A 7,948-nucleotide genomic window follows, 5' to 3' on the forward strand; every position below is an offset into this window, starting at 1 on the left:
ATGGTGAGTTGGAGTGTCCATTGAGGGTTTCAATCGCCAACGGACACGGGGTTTATGCATCGAGCATCTATCAAGGATGTGTATTGGAGATTTTGGGGTGCCTTATTTGATGAATCTGATTCCCATCCCTATTAGGGATGTATGTGTGATAGTAGGGATGGATTGGTTGAGTATGTTTGGGGCTATGATTAACTGTGAGGGCCAGCGGGTGCTAGTTCGAACCCCAATTGGGGGAGAACTGGTTATTTATGGAGAGAGTATCAGGATTAGGTCAACCTTTTATTCTGGTTCCATAGCTCACAAGTATATTCAACATGGTTGTATGGGTTATCTTGCTTATGTTATTGATACTCGAGTTGGGAAGCAGGCTGTGGTTTCAGATGTGCCAGTTGTCAGAGACTTTGCTAATGTGTTCCCAGAGGAGTTGCCTGGTGTGCTTCCTAAGAGGCAGGTTGAGTTCAGGATTGATTTGGTTATGGGTGCTCCTCCAATTGCTAAAGCGTTGTACCGATTGGCACCACCAGAGATGCAGGAGTTGTCATCTCAGCTTCAGGAACTGTTGGGCAAGCAGTTTATCAGACCGAGCAGTTCTTCATGGGGAGCATCGATTTTGTTTGTCAAGAATAAGGATGGTTCATACCTAATGTTCATTGATTACTGGGAGTTGAACACGTTGACGGTGAAGAATCGTTATCCCGTTCTATAGATTGATGACCTCTTCAATCAATTGTAGGGTGCATCTTGGTTTTCCAAGATCGACCTAAGGTTGGGGTATCATCAGATGAGCGTTAGAGAGGTGGACATGGAGAAGATCGTGTTTTGAACTTTTTATGGTCATTACGAGTTCATGGTGATGCCATTTAAGCTCACCAATGCACCTGCAACATTTTATGGATTTGATGAATCGGTTATGCAGGCTGACGCTTGATCGAGCGATTATGTTTTCATTGATGATATCTTGGTGTATTCCAAGACCAGGGAGTAGAATGAGGAGCATCTTTGAGAGATTTTGGGAGTTTTTAGGCAAGAACAGTTGAATGCTAAGTTCTCAAAGTATGAGTTTTGGTTACGAGAGGTCCTGTTCTTAGGATATCTCATTAACCAAAATGGGATCTTGGTCAATTTGGCCAAGATTGAGGCCGTGATGCAGTAGGAGGTTCCAAAGTCTCCCTTGGAGGCCTAGAGTTTTTTGGGTTTGTCAGGATATTATCGGAGATTTATTCAGGACTTATCCAAGATTTTCGTACTGCTCACTCGTCTGAAGAGGAAGGACATGGGTTATTGGTGGGAGCCAAATCATCAAACTACATTCGAGACACTGAGGCAGAAGTAGTATGAGGCCCCAGTGTTGACCCTCCCTGAAGGTGTTGAGGATTTTATGGTATTTTGTGACGCATCAACCTCTGGTTTCAGTGCAGTGCTTATGCAGTGTGGGAGAGTTATTTCTTTTGCTTCTCGACAGTTGAATCCGCACGAGGTTCGTTACCGACTCATGATTTGGAATTAGAAGTAGTGGTGTTCGCTCTCAAGATTTGGCGGCATTATCTATATGGGGTCCGTTGTACCCTCTACCCGGATCATACGAGTCTTAGATATGTCATGGATCAGCCGAATTTGAATATGAGACAACGTAAGTGGCTCGATGTGGTCAAGGATTATGACTGCGAGATTTTGTATCATCTCAAGAAATTCAATGTGGTAGCTAATGTTTTGAGCCGTAAGACGGCTAGTTCTGCTATTGGGGGCCTATGTATGAGGATTTCGATTGATTCACCATTGTTGCATTTGACTAGGGAGGCTCATGTTGAGGGAGTCAAGAGGGAAAACTAGAAGCATAAGAGGCTCAGGGGGTGAGATTCATAGGTTTACCACTGACAGTCACCGATTATTGACCTGACATGGATGGGTTTGGGTGCCAAATTTTCGATACACCCAGAGCCACCAAGATGTATCGTTATTCGAGGTTTAGTTATTGGTGGTCGTGCACAAAGAGAGAGATAACTTCATATATTGAGAGGTGTTGGATTAAGTGTCCAAGCCCATAACTATAACTAAGATGTACTTTAACCGATAATAGCATGGTCCTTTTGGTTTGCCTTCACCAATGTAATTTAATAGGATGGACTTTTGAGAAAAAGGTTATTTGTGATTTATTAATATATTAAAAGTATAATATATTAATTGAGAAATCATATTATTTAATTAGTATTGATCAAGAATTAATATGGAATTAATTTAGTGATCAAAAGAGACTGATTAAATATACATGGACTCATTAAGTAAATCAATGATTCTTATAGTATGGGCCAATGATCCATGGTTAATTAGGATGGGCTAAACCAATATGATAGTTCATGGATAGTCCATGGAGGTTTAACCCATAGAGCCAAAGTAATATGAAGGGTCATGGTGCATTAATGTAACGCCTGTGTTTCCGGGCTTGCAACTTTTAGCAATGTAATGGTCTAGGTTAACCTTTGTAACCCGTTTTGATATAATAAGGTTGTATTATTTGAGTATTATGTGTTTTGTGCTTAATTGCTTAATTATGTGGTTTGATTAATTAAGAATAAAAATAAGCGTCAAAATTTAAGTGTAAAATAAACTTAATATCTTTGATCTATGTTATAGTAGTTGAAACGAGGTTTCCGAATATATATAGAACGCCCAAATCTAACTTCGTATGAGGAAGTTATGATTTATCGAAGTTCCGGCTTAGCGGTATGCAGCCTGAAATACTCGATTTGAGATCGAGCGGTTTTTAGCCGAAGCAATCTAAATGAGAATCGAAGATCTCATTGTTGGTATCGAAGCGATAAAAAGTTAGGCGAGAACGGACGTCAAACGAAGAAGTTATGAATTTATAACGAAAGTTTCTGTCCCGGCCTATTAAAAATAATTAATAAAAATAAATTCAAAATTAACCGACGGAGTCTAAACGAAAGTCGTAGAGCGTGGTCTCACCTTTCCGTGGATATAAAGAACGTCGAAAACGGAGTTCGTATGAAGAAGATATGAATTTCCGAAGTTTGATAAATAAATTGTATTTATTTTTAAATCAAAAATCCGGCATTATCCGAAGGGGGAGTCACCAGTCCGATCCGACGTACGCCCCGCGTACTCCGGAAGTGTCGACACTTCGGATGACGCATGCAGTGACGATTCAGAGCCCTGTACGCCCCGCGTACAGGCGAGGGTCCAGCACTATAAAAGGGGATCCGAAGGCAGCCAAAATTCTTGTTCATTTCTTCTCTTCTCTCTAGTCTTTTGCATCGTTTTGCGTGCCAATTCCACCCCGAAGCCCCGGTATCATACTCTAGCCCCGAGGCAAGTCCCGCGATCCCGAAGATCCCGAGAAGTGCGGTTCCCGAGCCGAAGCTCTGCCCGCGAGAAGTTCGATTTTCGAGGAGATCTTCCAGATCTGCTGAGGATTACTACTTCTATAAGCCGTAGTGCTGTCGGATCATCTTCTGATCAAGTGAGTGTGTAGTTATTTTCTTTCTAATACAATAATACGAAGTATTTTATATAAAATACGTGCTATGTGTATATATTTGGTTGTGTTATGTGTGAATGTGTATTCACTATCTTCTATCTTATAGATCTGATTATTTCTCTATGAGATATGTGTTATGTGTGTGTGTGCCTCATCTGTTATGTGATATATGTGTTGATTAAAGCATGCTATACAGGTTTTTAAACTATGTATACAAATGTATATTTTTATCTACTAATATGTTGGGTAGAACATGGGTAGACAGTTGGTGTGTAATAAACGGATGAGAGGCCTCGTTGTTGTTTGATTGAGTCATCTAGCGGAGTTTAGATGACGACCACTGGCTATTCTAGACAGTCTTGTGGAAACATTAGCAGGTTCGCCACCTGTAGGTGTTAATGAACTTGGGTGTTCATTCGCTGTACTCCATCCCCCTCATGGTTGCCTTATTTGACTTATATTGCTGAGGTACCCCCGAAGCATGTTTTGTCGCCCCGATGAAATATTCTTAGACTAGGTCCCTTATGTTAGTTGTTTTAGGGACATTAAAGTGAGAATAAGGGAATGGGTAATTGGGTTATTGTTGGTTGGTGAAAATTAAATATGATATTTATTGTGGGTTGAAAACCCTATATGCTCACCAGGCTCCCAAGCCTGACCCACTCAGTTTTAAATTGTATTACAGGAAGTGGCGGAAGGGCATGAGATGGATGAACCATCAAGTTGTTTTGTTTACAAGTCTGCATATGTTTATTATATGACTTGTAATGTATTCGTTTATGCTTATTGGTCTGTATCGGAACATGACACCCCGAGTTTTGATTATAATGAAAATACATTTCTTTTATGAAATGCTTTGGTAAACATTGTTTTATCATGCTTTGTTTTTGGGAACAAATTCCGCAACTCTTTCAAATCAAAAGGATTTACTCTGAAAATATTTAAAAGCATAAATGAAAATCGGTCTTTTCTGGCCGAGATTTTGGGGATGTCACAGTTGGTATCAGAGCATTAGTTTAAGCGAACTAGGAATTTGTAGGATTTCTAGACTTAAACTTAGAATGCTAAGTGGAATTTTGAGATGTGTGTCTGTTGTGATTTAGACACAAGCACGAGTTTATTTTAGGAAAGTTGCCTAAAATGCGTTATGTGCTAAATGTTATATGTTGCCATATATGATATTATTTGTTCGGATCTATGGTCTGTTGCCGACCGGATCTAGAAACCTTATGTGTGTAGGATTCTAAGCGTACGTCTACGATATTAGAACTAGCATGTAAACGTTTCGGAGTGATAAGGATGATTTGAATATCTATCGTGATTGAGGATCTAATTTCACCTTATTTGGTGTGTAGATCAAAATGGTGAGAACAAGAAGTGGAGTTGGAAATGCTGATGAAAACAGGAATCAACCACTAGTGATTGAGCCAATACCTGTCGTAGCAGCAGCACCTGAGCCAATAACCATGGCTGGTGTGCAATTGATGATTCAGATGATGTTGGATCGTCAGATGGATGAAACTAGACGGTTGCTTCAACAAAATCGTGAAGAACTGTCGATTCGTGTGGAAGAGCCTGAATTAAATGAAGGGCACTCGGAAGGTGGAAACTTCAGTGGGTCTGTTGGTCTAGCCAACCCACCGATAGTTAGGCAAGAGAACCGAGATGGAAGGAATGATGGAATGGGATGCAAGTACAAGGACTTTTTGACTTGGAAACCATCGACCTTCAATGGAAAGGAGGATCCGATTGGGGTTATGGATTGGATCTCCGAAATGGAGCTAGCCTTCATGACGTGTGGCTGCAGAGGTAAGTTGCAAACTATCTATGCCGTGCATCAATTCCGAGGTGGAGCCGTTCGTTGGTGGAACACTCTAGGGAAGACCTTAAGCCCTAATGAGCCACTGCAATTGTCATGGGCAGAGTTCTTGGTGCAGTTCAAGCGCAAGTTCTGCTCGGCTCAAAATCTGTTGGAGTTGGAGAATAAGTTTTTGACATTGACGAAGGGTAGCATGTCAGTTGATGAATACACCAATAACTTCACCGATAAGATGGAGTTTGCCTTGCGTATCGTTCCAGACGAGCTGAAAAAGGTGGATCGGTATGCGAAGGGACTTCCATGGGAGTACGAGGTGCCAGTACGTTAGGCACTTACTCTAGAGGCAACTATCTGGGCTGCCAAGTCTGTTGAAAACATGATCAAGGGGAGAACCACCGACAAGGCTGATGTTGGTGAGAAAAGAAAGTTTGAGGGAACATCTGGTTCCGGTAAGAAAGGAAAATTTTCAAAATCTGATTCGAAAAAGTTTGGAGGAAAAGGAGGTGAAGCAAAGTGGTGTGATAAGTGTAAGAAAAAGCACTTTGGGAAATGTAGCGAGGATGTGACCTGCTACAAGTGTGGAAAGGTTGGACATTTTGCCAATGAATGTCCGAACAACAAAAGGATGTGTTTTGGGTGTAATGAAGAGGGGCACATTTTGAAGGACTGTCCGAGGAAGAAGGAGGCAGCAAAGCCTAACATTCCACCAAAGCCAAAGGCGAGAGCATTCCAGATGACACTGGAAGCTGCGAAGGATGAAACTGATGTCGCTTCAGGTACCTTTCTCGTAAACGAATTACCTGCTCATATATTGTTTGATTCTGGAGCCAACTACTCCTTTATTTCGCATGAGTTTGGTAGAAAGCTAGCTTTGCCTATTGATAGACTAGATAATGCTTTATTAGTCGAAGTAGCTAGTGGCAAGTTTGTACCTGTTAGCCATCGTATGAAAAACGTCTTGATCGACCTTAATGGGAATAAGCTTCACGAGGCGTTATTGCCTATCGAACTTAATGGTTTCGACATCGTCTTGGGAATGGATTGGCTTAGCGCCAATGATGCCGAAATTTTATACAAGAAAAAGATAGTTAAAGTAAACCCGCCTGGAAAAGATTCGTTTATGGTGTATGGGGACAAACGGCGAGCGAATTCTGGGATCATTTCTCTAATGAAAGCCAGAAAGTGTTTAACCAAGGGATGTACATCATATTTAGCATTTGTGATTAATGCTAAGAAGGAAAAGAAGGCGATGCAGAGCATTCCAGTGGTGTGTGATTTTCCGGAAGTGTTCCCCGAGGATCTTCCTGGATTAGCACCTGATAGACAAGTGGAGTTCAGAATAGACTTGTTACCAGGAACCACGCCAATAGCAAAAGCACCTTATCGATTAGCACCGATGGAGATGAAGGAGCTGATGATGCAACTTCAGGAGTTGTTGGACAAAGGTTTCATTAGACCTAGTTCATCTCCCTGGGGAGCTCCAGTGTTGTTTGTAAAGAAGAAAGATGGAAGTATGAGAATGTGCATCGATTACAGAGAGCTGAACAAGGTGACGATAAAGAATAGATATCCGTTGCCGAGGATTGATGACCTATTTGATCAATTGCAAGGTTCGAGCTATTTCTCGAAGATCGATCTTAGGTCAGGATATCATCAGCTGAAAGTAAGAGAGCAAGATATCGAGAAGACTGCATTCAGAACTAGATATGGACACTACGAGTTCTTGGTTATATCGTTTGGACTAACCAATGCTCCGGTAGCGTTCATGGATTTGATGAATAGGGTTTGTAACCCGTTCCTTGATAAATCTGTGATAGTGTTCATAGACGACATTCTGATTTACTCGAGAAGCCAGGAGGAGCATGGCAGACACTTGCGAGAAGTGTTAGAAGTTTTGAAGAAGGAGAAGCTTTATGCAAAGTTCTCTAAATGTGATTTTTGGATTCGTGAAGTCCAATTCTTGGGTCACTTGGTCAACCAAGAAGGGATAATGGTTGATCCAGCGAAGATTGAAGCTGTGATGAAGTGGGAACAACCGAAAAGTCCCACGGAGATTCAAAGCTTTTTGGGATTAGCTGGATATTACCGCAGGTTTATCCAAGGCTTTTCTTCGATTGCTACTCCATTGACAGCTTTGACCCACAAAGGAGCTACTTATGCTTGGAGTGAGAAGCATAAAGAAGCATTCGAGAAGTTAAAGAAGAAGCTATGCGAGGCACTGATACTTTCTCTACCCGATGGAGTTGAAGACTTCGCTGTTTATAGGGATGCGTCTGGTGTTGGATTGGGTTGTGTTTTGACCTAAAGAGAAAAGGTGATAGCATATGCGTCTCGACAGCTGAAAGAGCATGAAAAGAATTACCCGACTCATGATTTGGAGTTGGCAGCGGTAGTTTTCGCTCTGAAAATATGGAGGCATTACCTCTATGGCACGAAGTGCAAACTTTTCACTGATCATAAGAGTCTCCAATACCTCTTTTATCAGAAAGAATTGAATATGAGGCAACGACGCTGGCTAGAATTACTTAAAGACTACGACTGCGAGATACTTTACCACCTCGGTAAAGCTAATGTTGTTGCTGATGCTCTCAGTCGGAAGGTCAATCTTGAAAGGAAGAGGCCAAGAGCGTTGA

Source organism: Lactuca sativa, chromosome 3, assembly GCF_002870075.4.
Source record: "Lactuca sativa cultivar Salinas chromosome 3, Lsat_Salinas_v11, whole genome shotgun sequence".
Lineage (NCBI taxonomy): Eukaryota > Viridiplantae > Streptophyta > Magnoliopsida > Asterales > Asteraceae > Lactuca > Lactuca sativa.